This window comes from Pan paniscus, chromosome 7, assembly GCF_029289425.2.
Source record: "Pan paniscus chromosome 7, NHGRI_mPanPan1-v2.0_pri, whole genome shotgun sequence".
Classification (NCBI taxonomy): Eukaryota; Metazoa; Chordata; class Mammalia; order Primates; family Hominidae; genus Pan; species Pan paniscus.
This window is the reverse complement of record NC_073256.2, coordinates 139,307,434-139,329,891: the sequence shown is the minus strand read 5'-3', so window position 1 is coordinate 139,329,891 and position 22,458 is coordinate 139,307,434. Positions and strand designations below refer to the sequence as shown.

Genomic DNA, 22,458 nt, shown 5'->3' with positions numbered 1-22,458 from the left:
CTTTAATAGTTTTCTAAATCTCATTCTGTCCCTCTCCCATCAGTTTTTATTCCCTGGCATTGCTTCATTTAAGTTATAGAAATGTTTACTATCAAAACAGTCTTTATTTGTTTATTTTTATATTGGCTGGGGCTTCTTCCAAAATATATGATAAATAAAGAATGGGTACTTATCATTATTCATCTCTTTCCTTGAGCAGTGTCTGTCACACAGTTTGCATTCAAAAAATAATGGGTTAAATATTTAGAGAGAATAAAATAATGAATTTTCATAATCCTTTACAATTCAGCTCCAGTCACCTCTGTGAAGCCTTCACCAGTTACCTCGATCTCTAAAAACAACAGTGACATATGAAATACCCAGGTATGGCCTAACAAATACTTGGCACTCAGTAAGTGGATGCAGAGATTATGATTGAGTCCCTATATATTCTTCCCCCAAACCCTACAAAAATGATGAATTGACAATGTATGAATTATTATTCTAACTTTAAATATGAGAAAATCATGAAGCCTAGTGATGTTAATAAAATAAGAGCTAGCATTATAGGCAGGTGTGTGTGTGTGTGTCTGTGTCTGTGTAAGGCAGACATATTATTCTGCTTTCCAAATGCTCACTTGTTTAGTGTAAACTACACACCATGTGTTTTAAGTGCCCCTTTAAACTTGGAGAAAATGAATTGTCCAAGTTCACAGCATAATTCAATGACAAAACTAGGATATGAATTCAGCCTCAGCCCAGGGTTCTTACTTGCTATACCATACAGCCTATCTAAAGTTGAGCAACTGGCCCCAAGTCACACAGCTGGCAGAAGAGCAAGAATATGAACCACACCTGCCTAGTTTGTTCTTCAACATCATACTGCCTTTTCCAATAGTCCTAGTCTTTTAACTTCAATGCCACTTAAAATTTTAGAGCTGGAAGAAACTTTAGAGTTGATCTAACTTCATTCCCTTATTCTCCGATCATAGATCTGATGCTTACAGGAGAGAAGAGAGTTTGCAAAAGTAACATAGCAACTTAATGTAGGAATTAAGTCCCAAACCTAAGTCTTCTCTTCATATTCACCATGTACCATCCACACTGGGACTCTTTCATAACTTGTTTTGTAAATGCTTTCTGTTTCTAAGATTTGTATCCATCATAAAATAGCAGATGAAAAGACAGATCTAAGAAAAAGATTATAATAACCTCGTGAATTAAAAGGAGGTAAACACAAATTTCAGACACACATCTTTGGAATAGACCATTCTGAATATCCATGTAAATTTCCAGCATAATTATTCACACAAAATTGTGAGATAGCGCCCATTTATTTACTTGTTTACCCCAGCAGACATTTGCTCTTACAAAAATCATCCATTCAACAGTTATGTAAGTGAAAGAGAAATAAAATCCTTCTCAGGCAAGCAAATGCTAAGGAAATTTGTTACAACTGGACTAGCTTTACAAAAGTTCCTTAAGGGAGTGCTAAACATGAAAGTGAAAGAACAACACCTGCTACTACAAAAACACACTTAAGCACATAACCCACAAACACCGTAAAGCAGTTACACAAGTCTAAAAAAAACCAGCTAACAACACGATGACAGCATCAAAATCACACGTCAATATTAACCCTTAATTTAAACAGTCTAAATGCACATTTAAAAAACAAAGAGTGGCAAGCTGGATAAAAGACAAGACAAAACTATCTGCTATCTTTGAGAGACCCGCTTCATATGTAACAACATCCACAGTCTCCAAGTAAGGGGATGAAGAAAAATCTACCATGCAAACAGAAAACAAAAAATAATAGGGGTCATAATTTTTACATCAGATAAGACAGATGTTAAACTAACAATTAAGAAGAATAAAGAAGGGATTACATAATAATGAAGGGTTCAATTCAACAAGAAGACTTAACTATTATAAACGTATATACCCTCAACATTGGAGCACCCAGATTCATAAAAAAAAAAAAGTACTTCTTGGCCTATGGAGAGACCTAGACAGCCAAATAATAATAGTGGCACACTTTAACACCCCACTGACAGTGTTATTATCGAGGCAGAAACTAAGAAAGAAATTCTGGTCTTAAAACTTGACACTTGACCAATTGGAACTAATAGACATCTACAGAATAGTCCACCCAACAACCACAGAGTATACATTCTTCTCATCTGCACATGGAACATATACTAAGATTGACCACATGATCAGTCATAAAGTAAGTCTAAATAAATTTTTTTAAAAATCAAAATCATGCCAAGCACACTCTTGGACCACACAGTGCAATAAAAGCACAAACCAATAACAAGATCTCTCAAAACAACTCAAATGCATGGAAATTAAACAACTTATTCCTGAACAACTCTTGGGTGAAAAATGAAATTAAGCCAGAAATAAAAAATTCATTGAAATTAATGAAAATAGAGATACAACTCACCAAAATTCTTGGGATGTAGCTAGAGCAGTGTTAAGAGGAAAGTTTATAGCACTAAACACTTTCACCAAGAAGTTAGAAAGATCTCAAATTAACAATCTAACATTGCACCTAGATAAACTAGAAAAGAACAAACCAACTCCAAAGCTAACAGCAGAAAATAAATAACTAAAATTAGAGATGAGCAAAATAAAATTGATATGCAAAAGTCCCTTTAAAAGATCAATGGAAACAGGAATCAGTTATTCAAAATAATAAATAAGATTAACCAATTAACAAAAAAATCCAAATTAGGTACAATCAGAAATGACAAAGATGACATTAAAACTGCTTACACAGAAATAGAAAAGATCTGCAGAAAGTATTATGAAAATTCTATGCACACAAATTAGAAAATATAGAGGAAATGGATAAATTCCTGGAACATACAATCTCCTAAGACTAAACCAGGAAGAAAGTGAAAACCTAAGCAGAACAATAAGAAGTTCTGAAATTGAGTCAGTAATTAAAAACTTACCAACAAAAAAAATCCTGGACCAGATGGATTCCTAGTCAAATTCTGCCAGACATGCAATGATACCAACCCTGCTGAATGTATTCCAAACAGTTGACGAGGAGGGACTCTTTCCTAACTCATTCCACGAAGACAGCATCAGTCAGATACCAAAATCTGGCAAAGACACAATGAAAAAAAAAAACTGTCAGGCCAATATCCTTGATGAACTTAGATGCAAAAATTCTTGACAAAGTACTATCAAACCAAATCCAGCAGCACATCCAAAAGTTAATATACCATAATCAATTAGGCTTTATTCCTGGGATGCAAGGTTGGTTCAACATATGCAAATCAATAAATGTGATTCACCAGATAAACAGAAATAAAAACAAAAAAATGATCATCTTGATAGAGGCAGAAAATGCTTTTGATAAAATCTAACATCCCTTCATGATGAAAACCCTCAGCAGACTGGGCAGTGGAATTTACCTCAAAATATTAAGAGCCATCTTTGACAAACCCACAGACATCTTATTAAATGGGCAAAAGCTGGAAGCATTCACCTTAAGAACCAGAAAACGACAAGATGCCCACTCTCACCACTCCAATTCAAATCAGTAGTGGAAATCCTAGCCAGAGCAATCAGGCATCAGAAAAAATAAAAGGCATCCAAATAGGAAAATAAGGAGTCATTTCCTATCCCTCTTCATGGACAATATGATTCTATACTGAGAAAACCCTAAGACTATACCAAAAGGCTCCTAGAGCTGATAAATAACTTCAGTAAAGTTTCAGGATACAAAATCAATGCACAAAATTATTAGCATTTCTATACACTAATAATGTTCAAGCTGAGCTTCAAATCAAGAACAAATCCCATTTTCAACAGCCACACACACAAAAAGGAAATACCTCAGAATACATCTAATCAAGGAAGTGAAAGATCTTTACAAGGAGAACTACAAAACACTGCTGAAAGCAATCATAGATAACACAAAGAAATGGAAAAACATTCCATGCTCATGGATTAGATGGATCCATATCATTAAAATGGCCATACTGCCCAAAGCAATCCACAGATTCAATGCTATTCCTATCAAACTATCAGTATCATTTTTCTCAGAAATAGAAAAAACTATCCTAAAATTCAGACAGAATCAAAGAGCCCAAATAGCCAAAGCAATCCTAAGCAAAACGAACAAAGCTGAAGGCATCACACTACCTGACTTCAAACTATACTATAAGGCTACAGTAACCAAAACAACATGGTACTAGTACAAAAACAGACCCATAGATCAATGGGACAGAATAGAGAAAACAGAAATAAAGCTACACACGTACAACCAACTTATCTTTGAAAAAGTCTACAAAAATGAGGAATGGGAAAAGAGCTTCCTATTCAATAAATGGTGCTGAGATAGTAGGCTAGCCATTTGCAGAAGAATAAAACTGGATCCCTACCCATCACCATAAACAAAAACTAATTAAAAATGGATTAGAGTTTTAAGTGTAAGATCTCAAATCATAAAAACCCTAGAAGAAAACCTAGGAAATACTGTTCTGGACATCAGCCTTGAGGATTTATGACTAAGTCTTCAAAAGCAATTGCAACAAAAACAAAAATTGACAAGTGGAAACAAATTAAACTAAAGAGCTTCTGTACACCAAAAGAAGCTATCAACAAAGTAAACACACAACCTATGGAATGAGAGAAACTATTTGCAAACTATGCATCCAACAAAGGTATAATATTAGAATCTATGAGGAACTTAAAAAAAATTAAAAAGCAGACAAAAGACATGAACAGATACTTCTCAAAAGAAGGTATACAAATGGTCAACAAACATATGAAAAAAATGCTTATTATCACTAATCATCAGAGAAATGCAAATCAAAACCACAGTGAGATACCGCACCAGTTGGTATGTTGAGATGTCACACCAATCAGAATGGCTACTATTAAAAAGTCAAAAGACAATAGATACTGGTGAGGGAATGCTTACGCACTATTGGTAGGAATGTAAATTAGTTCAGCCACTATAGAAAGCAGTTTGGATATTGCTCAAAAAACTTAAAACAGAGCTACCATTCAACCCAGTAATCCCACTATTGGATATATACCCAAAGGAAATTAAATCATTCCACCAAAAAGACCCATGCACTTGCATGTTCATCACAGCGCTAATCACAATAGCAAAGGCAAGGAATCACCCTAAATGCCCATCAACAGTGAACTAGATAAAGAAGATGTGGTACATACACACCATGGAATACTACACAGGCATAAAAAGGAATGATTTTTTTTGCAGCAACATGGATGCAGTTGGAGGCCATTATCCAAGCGAATTACACCGTAACACAAAACCAAATACTGCATCTTCTCTCTGATAAGTGGGAGCTAGACACTGAGTACTCATGGACATAAAGATGAGAACAATAGACACTAAGGACAATCAGAGTAGGGAGAGAGGGAGGAGGACGAGTTGAAAAACTACCTGTTAGGTACTATGCTCACTACCTGGGTAAATGGATCATCCATACCCCAAACCCCAACATCACACAATATGCCCATGTAAGAAACCTGCCCATGTACCCCCTGTATCTAAAATAAAAGTTAAAATTATAAATAATAATATTCCTAAGGGTGAATCATTTTATACCTATTTTCCAGGCAAGAAAACTCATGTTCAAACTGTCTCCAGGTCACAAAAAGTTAAGTAAATAATACAACCAGAATTTAAATTCACATATGGCTTATTCCAACTTTTATATTATGGTATCTCTTATTGTGTAATGTGGCTCTATATCTTCCAGAATCAGAATTTCTTTTTTTTTCTTTTTTCTTTTTTTTTTTTTTGAGACAGAGTCTCACTCTGTCACCCAAGCTGGAGTGCAGTGGTGCAATCCAATCCCATCTCACTGCAACCCCCATCTCCTGGGTTCAGTCGATTCTCCTGCCTCAGCCTCTGAGTAGCTGGGACTACCGGTGTGCTCCACCACACACAACTAATTTTTGTATTTTTAGTAGAGAAGGGGTTTCACCACGTTAGCCAGGCTGGTCTATAACTCCTGACCTCAAGTGATCCATCCGCCTCGGCCTCCCAAGTTGCTGGGATTACAGGCATAAGCCACCATGCCTGGCCTATATCTTCCAGAATTTCTGCACAAACATTGCATGCACACACACACACACACACACACACACACGGACACCATAACAACTACAAGCAGAAGAAATTACTGGTAAGCTGAGCTGTTTCGCATTCAAATATATTTGATAAGTTTTGTCACCGTCAGTTCCTGTGCTGAGAGTTGTGTGAGGTTTTTGGTTATCTCACTGCTCTGTGGCTTAGTGTTTCTTCTGCCCTGCACCAGAAGTTTAACTATCTCCATATGTTCAGGAGCTCACAGAAAGAGAATTAAGAACAGCTTCATTTAGTATAGGCTGGGTGTTGGGTAACTCCCCTCTTAGAGTAAGACATTTCTCTTCTTATTACACAGCATGAAGTCTCTCCACAGTTCATCAGTTAACACCGTGGCTCCTTAATGACCAACTACTAAATCTTGGGTTTCAACCTCTTTGAGAATGTTTCATTTACTGATAGATAATCAAGACGCATTTATCGAACACCTGCTATGAGAAAGCCCCAACAGGGGGTTACAAAGAATTATGAAACTGTGCTACTTTTCCTCAAGGAATGCAGTTCCTAAGTAAGAAAAAATTAAGAGAATTCTTCAACACATTCTGTAGTTGTTTTCACTTATTTGAAAGTTGTAAAGAGAACATAGTAAAATCTTAACATTTAGTAAGTGAAGGGAATTAGATTGGAAAAGTGTGTATACATAACTTCAGTTGCATCTACAATTAATTATTTTTATTATTTCTTTGAAAGTTCTAAAGCAAACAGGGCAAGGTGTTAAGTTTGTTGATTAAGTCTGGGCTATACTTCCATGAGTATTAGTAAAACTTTTCTCTCAGTGTTTGATATATTTTATAATAAGTAAAAATAAACTTTTAAAATAGAGGATTTATTTGTTCATGCAATTACAATATCCAATATAGAGTACACCTAAGGTGTGTGTGTAATTTATTACCGTGAATCAGATCCATTCACGTGTCATCAGGGTCCTGGATCAGTTTTGCTAAGTTTCACTTTGTTTCTCCCTAATCCATGCATTAACTTCATTCTTGGTCTAGCTTCCTGCAGAACAGCAAAAAAGGCTTGTAGGCAGTTTTAGTTTCCTCATACACTTACAACACCAGCCAGTCAACAAGTGCCCTTTGTTTCAACATTCTAAGAGATGTTCAGAGATTCATTCTGATTAGAATGTCTTGCCCTCCTCCCCAATCCAAAGTAATCACTGTGGTCAAATAAAAGGATTTCCTCAGCTTGAGTTATATACCTCACCCCTGGACCCAGGAGTGGAGTCAACCTGTTTAGAACCTCATGGATACTCTTACAGAAAATAAAAGCTATTGAGAAGAGAAAAGGAGGCAAAGGATGTCGGAGGTCAATCAACTAATATCTACTCCATCATCTAGCCCTTGATTACTCAATTAGTCAACTGTCAGGAAAAATATCAGCAATGCCCTTTTTATTTAATACCATGCATTTCTTTTATGGTCAACACTATTTTAAGTATGCAAATAAAGTATGCAAATATGTGTGTGTGTGTGTGTGTGTGTGTGTGCGTTATGAAACTCAACTGTCATTTACAAATTTACTGATTAATTTACTCAATAAATATATATATATATATTTTAATTTTTTGAGATGGAGTCTCACTCTGTCACCCAGGCTGGAGTGCAATGGCGTGATCTCGGCCCACAGCAACCTCCATCTCCAGGGTTCAAGTGATTTTCCTGCCTCAGCCTCCCCAGTAGCTAGGATTACAGGCATGTGCCACATGCCCAGCTAATTTTTGTATTTTTAGTAGAGACGGGATTTCACCGTGTCAGCCAGGCTGGTCTCCAACTCCTGCCTCAGGTGATCCACCCACCTAGGCCTCCCAAAGTGCTGGGCTTACAGGTGTGAGTCACTGCACCTGGCCAATATTTCCTGAACACCTGTTTTGGGTTAGCCACTGAGATTCTATTTATTTATTTATATTTTGTTTTCAATCTGTTTATCTTTTAATGTTATTACAGTGTCTCCAAGCTACAGTGATAGAAATAATTTTTTTTCGAATTTTTTTTGTTTTATCCAAACTCACTTAAAATATTAGGACAAGGGAAACAAATTAATATACTTCAATGTTATTTTCTTCTCTCCAAAATCCAAATTATTGTTAGGCTTTCTTTGAAGTCATCTTCAGAGACTAGACTTTGTAGGCACTGTAGAATTATGGTTCAGGGGACAGACTAGAGCAGGACTTGTCGAGTTCAAATTTTAGCTCACACCATTTACCGCCTTTCTGACCTCGGACAAGTTACCTAACTTCTCTGTGCCTCAGTTTCAATAGATGATAAATAAGATTAAAGACATTATCTTCATCATACAGACTTTGCGAGAATGAAATGGTCCCACCCTGGTATAGCACTTAGAAGAGCACCTGGCATATTGCAAACACTTAATATTACACTCTAACAAAAAAGTGTAATGTTTACACCAAAATATTGTTTAGAATAAAGATAAAACTTTTGCACAAAAGATTAAATGGTGCAATAGTGTAAAAAAGGGAAAAAAAGGCAACTGGCATCACCAAATATCTAAAGCTTTTAAATCATATCCGAGCACAAACACACATTTAGAAATTCTATTAAAATAAAGAATGTGAAGACAAGCAGAGGAAACTTATTTTTACATTCTTGTTTTCAACTATTAAAAGATATGTATATATGTGAGTTTTCTAATCGGGAGCCTACAAATCCAACAGGCTTCAAAAAGTAGGCCGAAAAAAAAAAAATCCCACAATGTGTCTTTGATGGTTCTGGTCTCAAATTATATTGACTGCTTGACAGACAAAGTAAGGACCTATCTATCCTAATGGCCCAGATGAAGATTTAGACAATCTTATCTTCAGAAAGACTTTAAAGATAAAGAAACTTCCCCACCAGAATAGGGATCCCACTTCAGTATCCTAAACAGGCTATCATCAAGCTTCTGTAAATAAAGCTGGAGAGCTCAGTACTTGACAAGGCAAGTCCTCTGTCCTTTCTGAGCCTCTCTAATCATTTAAAAGTTTTCCTTGTAAATTCTTACATGGAAACTCTTCAGTGCCTTTAGGTTTTCCAGACATTAACTACTTTCTAGAGCCTTCATCATGAGCACCTTCTGTTTTGATCAGTGATCACACTAAGGTGGCCCACGGCATGAGTATTAAGCCCCTACATTGATTTTAAAGAATGCAAATTGTTTGCCAACATTTAAACTCCAGCAGAGTTTAGAAGTCTCTTACAGGATGAGACAGTTTGCAGACCTGCCTACATAGCTACAAAATGCTGTGTCAGACTCTGCCCTCCTCAAATTTTAACATGCCTTTTCCAGAACCTCTGATAGATAACCATATAAACAACCTATAGACAACCACTGATATAAACTTTCTGATGTTCACCTCACACCTCACAATATAGCAACCAGGATTAAATAATAATAAAACACTCAAGGTAAGCTCAGACCAGCTTAGGGGAAAATTTTCTCTTTTTCTATGCATGATATTCAGCTGAATAATATCAGTTAGCTTTTATGTGTGACATTTGAAAGTCAAAATTAACCTAAATTCATACCCTTGTTAGTTTTCAAAAATAAAACATTTTTTAAATTATAAAAAATGTACATTCTTATTGCAACAATTTTAAACAATACTAAAAAGTAGGTAAAGCATAAAACAAAAGCCAACCCATCTAAGCCTTCCATTACCATACAAAGCAATTATTTTCAAAGGCCTGTTAGAATCTCCTTCATCAGCCACTAATATACCTATAAAGACATGAACCCAAATCTAATAAATAACTGTACCCTTCCCTTAAGGGTTACTATGTTCTGTTAATACAGAGATTCTAAGCTGTACCAAGCTCTGAGATGTTGAAGAGCAAATTATTTGAAATCACAGAAGTATGACTTTCCCATGATTCAACAAAAAAGGATCGAGAAAGAAGTTAAAATATTTCAGACGGGTGGTCACATAGGCGTGTCAGTTCCTAATCTGTGCAGCTGCTCTTTGTCTGATACTCACTGTGGGCTTTCCACCCATCTCTGGGGAAAAACTCATGTCTATATGAACTGGCTGTTTTTAGCCCAGGCACTATCCTGCAGCCTTTAGCAAAGCTAAAGGCTTACTTTTACCAAGGCTTGGTTTATCTTTACCAACGCTTGGTTGATTTTTTTCTAGAATAATGCCACAACAGCTCCAATAGGGGATTGGCAGAGATCTTTGGCACTCTGAAGTTTAGGGTGGATATGGTTAACTTAATCTCAATCTATCATTAAGATCACACCAACAAGTAAATTTCTGTATTATTCCATATGATCAGGGAATCATTTAAACACACACACATACATACCTCCAAAATACAGATGTTCATTTTAAAAGGCAAGACAGCTTAATAAGGCAAAGGAAGCTATATTTTTAACTGTCCCATAATTTTATAAGGATGTCTTCCTAATAATGGAACTAGTTCTTCACATTAATAGGAATAAATGGAGTCGTATTAGAGTCACTGCCATCCTCTCACATTTGCCACCCTCCCCAACCCCTACCCCTGGACCTACAAGGTATAAAACATGAGCCAATTTCTGGGCCTTACAGTTTTGATGAAATTCTTACCTAGCAATTTGTCATCTATATGTATTTGTATTCTTTTGAAAGTTGTCCACAGAGACATAATAGGTACACAGACATGTATATCATATTTACATGCTTTCAGTATATTATCTTAGCCATCTTGTTCTTCAGAAGATATGTTTTCCTACTAAGTTTGAGTTCTTAAAATCATTACAGTTAGAAAATGTTCTCTTGTTATAAAAAGATAATCACTGAAGCCAATTGAGTCTTTTTAGAATTAGAACCCTTTCATTTTTAAGTTACTAGCCTTTTTGCGGGGGGGAGGCGGGGACAGAGTCTTGCTCTGTCACCCAGGCTGGAGTGCAGTGGCGCAATCTCAGCTCGGCTCACTGCAACCTCTTCCTTTCGTGTTCAAGTGATTCTCCTGCCTCAGCCTCCAGAGTAGCTGGGATCACAGGCGCATGCCACCACACCTGTCTAATTTTTTTTTTTTTTTGTATTTTTAGTAGAGACAGGATTTCACCACATTGGCCAGGCTGGTCTTGAACTCCTGACCTCAGGCAATCTGCCCACCTCGGCCTCCCAAAGTGCTGGGATTACAGGCGTGAGCCACTGTGCCCAGCCAGCTATCTCTTTTAACCAACTTGGAAAGCACTCCGAATCTTGAGAAGGATGACTTCAATATCTTCATCTTCATTATTGATAAAAATATCACATGAGATGATTCACTTAAGAGAAGCCTGTGATATCTCCCTCCATGGTGGCATTTATCCATTAATAAAAGCTCATTGATTACAAGTTTTAAACCAGCTCTGATTTTCACTGTATGATCTATCGCATATTTCTCAGCCTTGTCTGCCAAAAAAATTATGCAAGTCTTTGCCAAATTCCTTGGTGAAATCCAGATATATTGCTTATGAGATTTACCAAACCTGCAACTACTCCCAGGAGTTACTGGTTATATTCTCAATGGGCCTCAGTGGAAGAGGTCCTGTCCTTCTTGTCCTCTCTACACTAAGTTTCTTTTTTTGTGAAAAATTCTACTCTTTCAATAACCTCTCTTTTTCAATATAGAGTGGTGTTCAGGAGTTGCTCATAATCATGCATTACACTTATGATTCCCCAATAGCAAAATTTAGCCTCCAAATTCTATGATGTTGTAGAAATACAAAAAGCTTTGATTCTCTTGAATTTCATTTTTATCACTCATTTTAGCAAGGTACTTAACCTCAGAGAAATTCCATTTTCTCATTTGAAAAAAAAAATACTCATCTAAAATGGTGTTATAATAAGGGTTAAATGTAATTAAAATATATGAATGATTTGTACATAAAATAAAGTCAGTAAATGATAGTATTTAAGTGGTAGTTTCTATTTTTGCTGCTATTATCATCTACAAATTATAGTGGAAGTTTTAACCAGTATCCCTGAAGTCATTGAATGACTTCTGTAACTTTCCTACCTATGTTGATAGTTTCCTGTGCCTAGGCTGTTCTTTCCTATTACCTGTGCTACTAAAACCTACTTCATCCTTTAACAAAGCCTTTCTCTACCTTTTTGTTTCCTTCAAACTAATTTAATGAGGTGAAGGTATTAGAACTAGCATCTTTTCTTCTTTCCATGTTTAATTGAATCATGCAATTCTTTATGAGAAATCTTACTAAGGAGGCATAAGTATGCCATTAATGTGAAGCCAGGAGAAGCAAGTAGATTCATTTGGTTTGAACATAATAGGAAACAATGGGAGAAATGGGAAGGAATACTATCTTGAAAACACTGTAGAGATATCACAGCTCACTTAAAAAATATCTGTATTAAAAGGTTTCACCAAAAGTGTATGGAAAAACTGGCCAGGCATGGTGGCTCACGCCTGTAATCCCAGCACTTTAGGAGGCAGAGGCGGGCAGTTCACCTGAGGTCAGGAGTTCAAGACCAGCCTGGCCAACATGGCAAAACTCTGTCTCCTTTAAAAATACAAAAATTACCCAGGCATGGTGGTGGGCACCTGTAATCCCAGCTACTCAGGAGGCTGAGGCAGGAGAATCACTTGAACCGGGAAGGAGGAGGTTGCAGTGAGCCGAGATCACGCCACTGCACTGCAGCCTGGGTGACACAGCGAGACTCTGTCTCAAAAACAAACAAACAAAAAAGATGTATGGAAAAACATTTTAGAGGAAGCCTTATATTAAACATACATCTGCATAAATTAAGGAATCCTTCCATTTTCCATTCCTGTGAAAAGTATTTATTATAATCAAACTAAAATTTTCAGTCATATAAACATGCGGATTGAGATCAAGGTTTAGATACAAATGAAGAACATTTCTGAGCAGTGCAGAATAGTCAATAGGATTTGACAGTAGACTCCAGGATGTGAGAGCTATTTAATTCATAATGTAAAGAAAGTCTTTTTTGGCAGAAGACACAGCAAAGATGACACATTGGGGGTCCTTCAAGAAGCTCAGCCACGTCTGTGAGTAAATCTCACCTAAACTTTGCCATCACCACAGGGAACACAGGTTTGGAAATAAAGGTTTATTAAAGTATTTTCTTTTCACTACAAAGATGTTGAAAAATGCATTCAACAAAGTGACATAGGAAAGTTGGCTCAAGAGAAAAACCCCAGGAACTAGTGAAGTGTTCATTACAGAGTTGATATTTTTCCACCTGACCCATATGATACCAAAGTGGAGTAGGTTATAATAAAACGAACTTGGCTAATACAGTTTAAACTAAGCTGGTATTCAAGGATGGCCAAAGCCAAATTCTGATATATACTACTACCCCAACACACACACACACACACACACACACACACACACACACACACACTGTTAGAATTCCTCCCCTTTTCTAGAAGTGTCCTTATCTTGTCCAAAGAGCTCACCTAGGCATGTCTACCTCATGTTTCATGTTCATTTTCCTCTAGGAAAATGAGATTTTTTTCTGCATCTTTTTCCTTCATGGCACTTAGAGGTAACTTGTTGGATAATCATCCAGAACAATAGCTTAGGGAATATGTAATTTCTCACAATGATTTATTGAATATATTATGTTGGTGCAAAAGTAATTCCTGTTTTTGCCATTAAAAGTAATGATGTTTTTGCCATTACTTTTAATGCAAAAACAAGAATTACTTTTTCACCAACCTAATATTAACAACACAATAGGTTATACATTGTATCCGATATATTAATATCTTCAAGCCCCATGTCTATACTTTTGTTCAAGTTATTGATATCTCAGCCTCTTCTAAAGAGTATCTGAGGATGTTTTCTACAGTATACATAGGCTTACTATATAGATCATTATAATATAATTATTTGTCAATTGTGGAGAGTTATGATGAATTATGGTTCCTATGTATTTCTACCACATATGGAAGCCCTCAGAAGGAATATTTAGGTCCAAAGACCTCTTGGACCTCCTTTATTCCTTATATAAATACCCCCACAAAAGTTCTCTGCCACAGTTGCAAGTAATAGTAGCATGTATTACAATTTTCTGAGCACTTGCTAAGCACTGGATGCATGCATCATCTTATTAGAAAAATCCCTAGATCTTGATAGTTGGAGAAATAATGTCAGAGAGGTTATTTTTTTTCTCAAGATCACTTAACTAAATGTGACATAGCCTGAATTGATATTAGGTTCTATCTAAATCACAAATTCATGTTCTTTCTAGCATAGCCCATCTAGAAGATTTTTGTTTTGGTTATACCCTCATAGTTGCACAACGTTATCAATAAGGCATCAGTAGCACAAGAAAGGCCTTCAACTGACCATCGAACAGTTCCAGTATCCTGGGCTTAGTCATTAAAGTGCCAATTGCAGATGCCTTTGTCAGTCACCTGGGAGTGATAGCTGTGCGTGGTAGGGACAGAAGGTCAGGCCAGGAATAAATAACCTCAAGCAGATAAGGTTACAGAAGTGGCCTCCTAACACTCAAGGATTACCTCCAGATGTATAGGGAATTCATTATGAGTAAAAACGAGTTATTTAGAAGACAGATATGAACAACTCAGAGTAGTAATATAAAGTTAAACAGGGGTGAGGTTGAAAGTGTGGAGGAATATCTCATTTATTCAGCCTTGGTTCACTGAAATTCTCCTAATAACAATCAGAATATGAAACCCGCTGAATCATTGATATACAGAAGCACCAAATAAAATACATGTGGAAATTAATCTGTGTCTACTGTGGAATATATATTATGAAAATATTATCGTCTGTAGGTGTGTTGAGGGAGGGGTGGTTATTTTTAGCTTTTTTTTAAGTTTATGCCTATTATTTTTAGTGTTATGATTGTGAGTTTTTTATATTTTATAAAATATTCTATACCATTAAATTATTTACAATATTATTGTGGTATAAATATTAAAAATCCTATCATCAGAGAAAGTCTTAGCAAATTTAAGTGTTGCAAACTATGAAAAAGCTTTAGTTATTATTTCTTGTTTTTTTAATTGCTTGATTATAACATATCATTTATAAACTTTGTACTATTCATTAATTTTATTTTCCACCAAAGGAGATGTGAGAGAAAAGTAATAAGGAACTTAAATAATGAAATGAATTACAATATTAGTTGTGAAATTAAGTAATTAGAGCAATCAAAGCCTAACTGATAGGCCTTTCTTGCCTTATAGTAAGATGAACAGGGATAAAAACTGTCATATATTCTAAGACAGAATTTTAAGAAATTCTGTATGATGATAGGAGAAGATATATCTCAAGTCAATGGCAAATCCAGAAGTCATCAAAATTAGTCAAAGTCACCAATAATGACTCTGCCCTTTTCTCTTTCGTGACTACAACAGGAACAGAAGGATATCTTTAGTCTTCAATAAAACTATTACAGTGTTTTCAACTTGATCCCAATATACGATTCAGCAGAATTTGAAAGGGTGAATGGGAAATAACTTAGAGCAGAGAAAGTAGGAACAGAGTAGGACACCAAATGAGAAACAAGCTGACTGGCCCACAGAAACCACTCAACCTCAGAAAAGAGAGGCTCTAGGCATGAAGAAGGTGGAGGCAAAGAGACTGGGCTAAAACCAGGTGGATTACTTGAATGTCTAGGAAAGTGGTCATTTTCATTCCTATCCTATGCAACGACTGCTCCTGCTCTCTCTCCATAGGAAAATGGAGATGTATATTCTGAAGAAATTGAACTACGGCCACTCTTGATTCAAGAAAATAAAGCTCAGAAAAGGGTAAGAGGTGAAGTTCTGAAGGTAAAGACAAAGGAGGTGAAGTCACAGGTGAAAGGAAAGACCTCAGCTCCCCTCATTTTACCTTACTCACAGGAGACTGGTATCCTTCTTTCAAGATCCTAAACTGCCCCAGAGAAGAGGACTATTAATAAGGACATTTGGGAAAAGTCATTTTTAAATGCCAGCTGTCCACGTGATTGCCTACTACTTGCTAAATTCTGCTTACTGGTAGAATTTCTATTTTTAAAAGGCTCCAAAATGCATTTCTGTTTTTAACGGCTCAAAGATCACAAAATTTTGGAGGAAAGTTTCCAGCATGAAGTATAAAGAGGAACAATAAAGACAATTAGAACTGGGAACTATTTAAAAATGATAGTCCACATTTCATCCACATGAAAGAAAACATTGCATCAATAAAACAAGAACAAGGTGTTATGGGTAAACAGAAACTCTAATAAAAATTAATCCCTGAAGAAAAAAAAGGGACAGAATTTTTTTTTCAAATCAGTAAAAAGATTGAAAGAAATAACTCACAAAATGCTCCAGAAAATAGAACAAAAAAGTGGAGCTAGATAGAAGAGAAAAGATCAATTCAGAAAGTATCCAAGTGCAAAAAATAAGCACTAAAGGAATAAAATGCCTAGAATACAATGTAGATAAATTAACAAATAAATAACAAAATACAGTATTTTATAACTGAGGCCATAAGTCTCCAAACTGAATGAGCCCACTAAATTGAAAACAAGATGAAATTTGTAAAGGCACAGACCAGAGCAACTAAGTGGGAAATTTCAATAATTATGGTTTTAAAAAAAGATTCTGAAAGCAATACAAAGGTCTAAAATTCACATACAAAAAAAAATTGTATAAGAACAGCATCATATGAATGATGATGAAAGCTGGAAAGTTATGCTTTCAAATGTCTGAGTGAAATTAAATGTCCACCTAGAATTCCATATCCATTCAAACTACCAACTGAGAATAAAGATAGACTAAAAATATTTTCAGAAAAGTGGAATGTCAAAAATATTACCTCCTTGAACAGTTTCTCAAGAATCTACTCAAAAAAAAAAAGTCTCATCATAATAAGTAAGTAAATCAAGAAAAAAGACATGAGATCCTACTAACAGTCAATCCAAAACAAAATAAAAGTAAAAGCAATTCTTGGGATACTGAGAAGGAAAGATCCCAAACAACAGCAGTGTGGCAGGCACAGACAAACCCAGATTCAGAAAGGAACAGAAAAAAGGAGGTCACCAGGACCCACCTCTAGGTAAAAGTGGAACTGGTACATTATGTATTAGGTTGGTGCAAAAGTAATTGCGGTTTTTGCCATTAAAAGTAATTACTTTTGGCCGGGTGCAGTGGCTCATGCCTGTAATCTCAGCACTTTGGGAGGCCAAGGCGAGTGGATCACAAGGTCAGGAGTTCGAGACCAGCCTGGCCAATGTGGTGAAACCCTGTCTCTACTAAAAATAGAAAAATGAGCTGGGCGTGGTGGCAGGCACCTGTAGTCCCAGCTACTCGGGAGGCTGAGACAGGAGAATCACTTGAACCCAGGAGGCGGAGGTTACAGTGAGCCGAGATTGAACCACTACACTCCAGCCTGGGTGATAGAGTGAGGCTCTGTCTCAAAAAAAAAAAAAAAAAGAAAAGAAAAAGAAAAGTAATTACTTTTATGTTACTAAACTGCTTACTTTATAAAAAAGTAATTACTTTTTTATATTACTAAAAGTAATTACTTTTTTATATTACTAAAAGTAATTACTTCTAATGCCAAAAACCTCAATTACTTTTGCACCAAACCAGTTTAAAGTTTGTAAAATCTTTTACTAAGAGGCATTTTGCAGAGCTTATTTAAGATGTTGGAAGATTTAGCTCAATGATTACGCATTAAGCAAATTACATAGTAATTAAATGGGACAGAGGGAGGTGTGGAAGCTGTTTTTTAAAAAGTTATCCTGGTACTCGGTACTAAGTAGCTCAGCAGTGAAAAACAAACGTTTACATTGCCATAGTAACAATAATATGGACTACGAATTTAACAAGCATTTCAAAACCTATATATTGATGAAGCAGCAAGAAAGGAGAGGATATAAATAGTTAATATCTGAACTTGTGAGTCAAGAAATAGCAATATAGAGATATTGATTTGATATATATGTGGAGCTAAGAAGAAACTGGCCTAAAAAAAAAAAGCTACCTTTGATGAACAGTTGGAAGCTTAGGGGTCATGATGGTGGTCAGCATATGAAGTAGAAGTGGGTGCAGGGTACCATTCTTAGAAATGCATTTGAATGTTTAAACTCTGTGTATATGTTACATTGATGGATAATAAAATGACTAATTTTAAAAAATTATTTGGTAAATCCCCAGATGTAGATGACTGTCTTTACACTGTGTATAGTTATGACATTATTTATCAATATTAATGAAATAAAACAGGAATATTTATAGTATGATACCATTTTTAAAACAAAACAAAAAACTCAATATATGGTACATATGTAATAGTATATGCTTCTGCATACAGAGAAAAATCTAAAAAGGTACATACCAGATTATCAAAAGTGTTTACCTCTAGAAGGAAAAAAAGGGGCAACTTTTAACTTTGTATTTTGCATCTAAATTGGAACTTTAGAGTGACTGTGTATAAATTTTGTGTTTAAAATTTTTATTGGATTTTATAGAAACAAAGGGGGGATCAAAGTAACAGGGTAGAACTCTCCAAATAATGGAAAGGGAAAATCAGTCCCCTGGCATAGAGCAAGTAAGTTACATTTGATCCATTTGACTTGCAACTCCCTTTGAAATTGTTTGACTTGAAATTGTTCAGCAGTTGTGCTGGAAGAGGCTCAGATGCAAAGACACTGATATTGTCTCCTACCTCCATTTCAAGTCAAGACTTCTTTTTCAAGTTTCTGTATCTCAGACCCCCCATATTTGGTGCTAAGGAGAGAAAGTTAAGATGTGATCCCTGTTCTAAGTAGTCTAAAGTCTGATTGGGAGAAGTGGATATGTAAACAAATATAATCCTATGTAATTATATTATCTTAAACTGCTCTAGAAGTTATAGAGAGGTAAGATATTGTTAGTAGCAATATTAATAACATCCAGTGTTTATTAAGTATATACCATGAAATAGTCTTTTAAGGACTTTAGTATCATTACTGTATTTAGCCCTCCTAATGGTCCTGTAAGGTGAAAAATTTTGTTATTTGATTTTCTAGATAAAGAAACTGAGGGTTATAGGTGAATAACTCATTCAAGATTGTACTCTGATAAATGCTGTAATGAAAACCTAAACTTTATCAGGCAAGTTTGACTCAAAATCTCATGCTCATACCACTACACTCTACTGTTTCCCAAATGTTTTTAGGTACACAGGAGTTATTTGATTAAGTCTGGTAAACTGAAAAATATTAGTAGATCCATTTTGTAAATAAACAGTTGCTATAGGTTGAACCTTTTAGTTTCCCACAAAATGTATATGTTGAAACCCCAAGCCGCAAGGTAGTGGTATAAGGAGGTAGGGTTTTTAGGGAATGATTAGGTCATGAGGGTAGAGTTCTCATAAATCGGATTAGTGCCTTTATAAAAGAGACCCCAGAGATATCTCTGATGCAGTTTTTTACCATGTAAGGACACAGCAAGAGGCAGCTATGAAGCAGAAAGTGGGCCCTCTCCCGATGCTGAATCTGTTGCATCTTGATCTTGGATTTCCCACCCTCCAGAACTATGAGAAATAAATATTTATTTATTGTATTTTTGTTATAGCAGCCCAAATAGACTAAGACAAAAGCAAGACGAAACATGAGCTTCAGGACTGAAGAAGTCACTCAAGCAATGACCCAGGGTGAGACTAGGAAACCAGATCTTTTGCTCCAAGTCTCCTTTTCTCCCTTTTGCTCTAATGTGGCCTTGAAGTTTGGGCATCATAAGCAAAAGTCACAGCTCCTCCCTCCCCCATTTACTGAAGAGAAGACTGAACAGTTTCTTTTTCTTTCTAACCTAACAATAGATTTTATTCCAAATCCAGAGTTATCTAACCTGGCTGATTTCCTTGGCAAAATTGTATTTGTGACTCCAACGAATGTGGATTTGAGGGATGTTGCAGAACCATGGAAGGGGTCACTTAGAAAGAAAGAATTAACTTACAACCTGTGTAGCCTGTGCTTTCTGATCCAGCACATCGAAAAAGGGAAAGCCTGAAGCATGTCACAGGAGCAAGAAGGAAAACATAAATAATGTCACCCATAACGTAATATGGTTCAGAGGAAGAAATGGGGTCAGGCCACTAAAGAGTCGAAGATGAGATCATTATGCTTTAACAAGGCAAACTGTGACTAGAGGAAGACAGCAATGAAAAGTGGGCTGGGATACTGAAAGCCAGTATGTGAACACCAGGGGTAAAACAGAGCTTCCTAATCAAAACCATATTCCCAAGCTCTCAAGCAGTAATGCAAGAAGGATAAATGAGATAACAGAGATGAAGGAAGCCGACTGAGGGAGTTGTAAATACAGCGAGGGATGGAGATGGCGCATGGCCTGAAGGAGTACTCTATAGTTGGGGAAACCAAGACAGCTTTGAAACAAAGCTGAAAGAAGACAAAATTGCATCTGGATAGACCATGCTAGAAATTCAAGATCCAAATTCTAATCTAACAGGAGAAAACCATCCTAGGAAGGAGATGTCAAATCACAACAGGAGAGGAAGAAGAAGTTAATGGAAAACAATATTTCAAGTCGGCTTTGCCTCTGAGGGTGTTGAACTGAAATCTGTGGAAATCAAGGTGTGCTGGAGGTAATAATCTTCACGTGTTCGTGTGAAACTCAAAACCCTCTTGATGTTCTGCCTGGCAAATTCTGTATTTCCCTGTTTTGACCTACAGCAGGAGATATTGTCCAAGGACTTGGGCTGGGGGCCTGAGAGGACTCAAGTTGCACCAGACGTCTTTAAAACTCTCAAAGTCCTCCCTGTGCTTCAAATACACCCCCCTCTCCAAACACACACCCCCTCCAACACCAGCCCTGTAGTGATAGGCACCTCCTCTTTGATATGCAGAAGTAAGAGGAGGTTTGGTAAAAAGTTTTCACACATTTGAGACCTCTTTCTTAGTGGTTGATTTGATGAAACAGCATAGGCAGAATCTATAAAGAAAGATGATATCTGCTGGGCGCAGTGGCTCACGCCTGTAATCCCAGCACTTTGGGAGGCCGAGGTGGGCGGATCACCTGGGGTCAGGAGCTCAAGACCAGCCTGGCCAACATGGTGAAACCCTGTCTCTACTAAAAACACAAAAATCAGCCATGCATGGTGGTGCATGCCTGTAATCCCAGCTACTCAGGAGGCTGAGGCAGGAGAATCACTTGAATCTGGGAGGCAGAGGTTGCAGTGAGCCAAGATCGTGCCACTGCACTCCAGCCTAGGCAACAGAGTAAGACTCCATCTCAAAAAAAAAAAAAAAAAGAAAAAAAAAGAAAGATTATATCATTGATTTAAACCACTACAGAAGCAGAAGATACGAGGCTCTTAAGATGTTTTAAACAATAGTTGTTTAAAACATAATAGCACAGCTATGCTTCCAACACAAGTTTAGTTATTTATTTTACTTGCTTTCTCTACTAGCTTAACGAAGAGCCAAAATGACGACAGTCATGTGTCACTTATCAATGAAGTTTCATTCTGAGAAATGTGTTGTTAGGCAATTTGTCATTGTGGGAACAAGGTAGAGTATACTTACACAAATCTAGATGGTATAGCCTGCTACACACCTAGGTTGTATAGTATAGCCTATTGCTACTAAGCTACAAACATGTACAACATGTTCCTGTACTGACTACTATAGGCAATTATAATATAATGGTAAGTATTTGTATATCTAAATATATCTAAACAAACACAGTAAAGGTAGAGTAAAAATATTATAATCTTATGGGACCACCATCATATATGCGTCCATCATTGACCAAAACATTGTTATGAGGTGCATGAGTATTTTAGTTTTGGAGGCTTATTTTCCCCCTGATCACTCTATGTCAGAATAACTATGCAAATAAAATTCTTTTTAAGAGAAAGGTGAGATGGAAGGAAATTATTAGAATTGTTTGAAACTCTCTACTGGTCAATTTGAGAATTTAATAAATTCCTGCTTTTTCGCTCATTCCTTCATTCAGTTAGTATTAATATAATTCCTAACGTACACTAGGCATTGTGGTGAGCCCTGGAGACCTGATAGTAAATAAGACAAGTAGAGTGCCTACCAACTTACATTTTAGCAGGGGACAGATTATTTAGAGTTGTTATCAGTGCTACTAGGAAAACTTCAAACATTCTATGGTATTTATAGGTTTATTATATATTATATAACATAAGAGGAGACATGACCTAGTGGATGAGGAGAGGCTAAGAAATCTTCTCTAAGGAAGACACATTTTATTTGAGACCACCAAACTAATACAAATTATAGGATCTACCTGGGGCAGGGAGGAGAACAAGGGAGCATTCAGACAGAAAGAAAAGCTAGTACAAAGGCTTATAGCAGAAAAGAGCAGACATAACATTTACAAAATGCAAGAAGCTAAAGGACTACAGGA

General features: G+C 36.3%; 1 long non-coding RNA gene across 1 annotated transcript in view; it reads right to left on the bottom strand.

Moving 5' to 3' along the window:
* Positions 1-2,620: 2,620 nt before the first annotated feature.
* Positions 2,621-22,458, bottom strand: part of LOC134731001 (uncharacterized) — a 212,142-nt gene continuing 192,304 nt past the window's right edge. Inside the window, exon 3 of the long non-coding RNA XR_010113018.1 lies at positions 2,621-3,095. This is a non-coding gene — a long non-coding RNA (uncharacterized LOC134731001). The remainder of the gene's footprint in view (positions 3,096-22,458) is intronic.